Source organism: Suncus etruscus, chromosome 6 (assembly GCF_024139225.1).
Source record: "Suncus etruscus isolate mSunEtr1 chromosome 6, mSunEtr1.pri.cur, whole genome shotgun sequence".
Classification (NCBI taxonomy): Eukaryota; Metazoa; Chordata; class Mammalia; order Eulipotyphla; family Soricidae; genus Suncus; species Suncus etruscus.
In genome coordinates, this window is record NC_064853.1 from 56,232,410 (window position 1) to 56,233,992 (window position 1,583).

A 1,583-nucleotide genomic window follows, 5' to 3' on the forward strand; every position below is an offset into this window, starting at 1 on the left:
CGATCCTCTGGTTCCACCCTTTCTGGGTGGGTTGACTCACCTCCAAGAAAGGGGACCCCTCTTTGGAAGAGGCCTCACAGAAGATCAAATCTTAGGCCTGAGCACGCAGTAGAGAAGACTGTCTGGAGACAGATGCTGGGGTTCAGAGATCCAGCACAGTTCCTAGTGTGATTTTTTTTTGTTGTTGTTGCAGTGGCATTCTTTCATTAGAAAGAGCGCACGGGGCTGTAGCAGCATCTTCCAGCTCTGGGCCTTGGATTCCGGGCTCTTCACCGCACCTGAGCACCTCCAAGTTCACACAAGTCTGCCTCTCAGCCCACTGCCATAATGAACATCCGCAATGCATGGCCAGAAGACCTAATGGACATGCAGCACTGCAACCTCTTCTGCCTGCCTGAGAACTACCAGATGAAGTACTACTTCTACCATGGTCTTTCCTAGCTTCAGCTCTCTTACTTCACTGAGGATGAGAACGGGAAGATTGTGGGCTATATGCTGGCCAAAATGGAAGAGGACCCCCATGGACATATCACCTCACTGGCTGTTGAAGCGTGCACACCGCCACCTAGGCCTGGCCCAGAAGCTCATGGACCAGGCCTCGCAGGCCATGATTGAGAACTTTAGTGCCAAGTACGTGCCCCTGCATGTGAGGAAGAGTAACCGGGCCACCCTGCACCTTTATTCCAACACGCTCATATTCCAGGTCAGTGAGGTGGAACCCAAGTACTATGCGGATTGGGAAGATGCCTTTGCCATGAAGCGAGATCTCTTGCTGATAGCTGATGACCTGAGACGGCAACTGGAGTTGAAGGAGAAGGGTGGCTCTGTGCTGGCCTGCAGGGAGACTAAGGGTACCCTGCTCCTTGGGGCAGAAGAGAGCAGCCCAGAGAAGAGCCCTGCCAAGACAGTGGCAGTGACAGCAAGGAAACATGCGAGTCCCCTGAGGTGCCCGAAGTCCAGAACAGCTCTGAACTCTTGATTCCACCTCCTAGACCCGGCCTCAGCATTGCCAACCTTTATGTCTTGGCCATGTCTGCCCTCTGAGCCTGTCTGTTCTACAGTATCTACAGTATCTACTCAGGGAACATCACATACTGATTCCCATCGTTTTTCATTGGACTCAACAACTTTCCACTACTTGATTGGATCATGAATGAATACCTGGACATGAGCCTGCTGCACAAGAACCAGGAACGTTTGAGACCTGCCATCACTGATTTTCCCTTGGCCTACTTACACCATGCTGCCATTTATTATTTTTAGTAATCCTATGTTGGATGTGGTTTGCTTGCTAGGTTTTTTTCTTCCTCAAATGCCACGTAAGAAGTATGACATAGACCCTAAGCTACTATGCTTTCTGCTTTTGTCATCCTTTAATTTTTCATCTCTGAAGGGGTGGTCAGAACCATCAAGTTAGCCCTTATTTCCCCTTTCTCTTCCTTTTAATTATTTTTGGTAAAAGTATTTTCTTTCCTCTTTTTTCCTCTAGGAACTCACCTATTTTTTTTTAATTATTTTCTTTCAAATAATCAAAACTTGGGAATTTTAAGAAAATAAAAATTACAAAACAAGGGGCCGGGCGG

General features: G+C 48.1%; 1 pseudogene; it reads left to right on the forward strand.

The window, feature by feature from the left end:
- The first annotated feature begins 321 nt into the window (after positions 1-321).
- On the forward strand, positions 322-1,044 carry LOC126011765 (N-alpha-acetyltransferase 11-like; annotated as a pseudogene).
- The last annotated feature ends 539 nt before the right edge of the window (positions 1,045-1,583 follow it).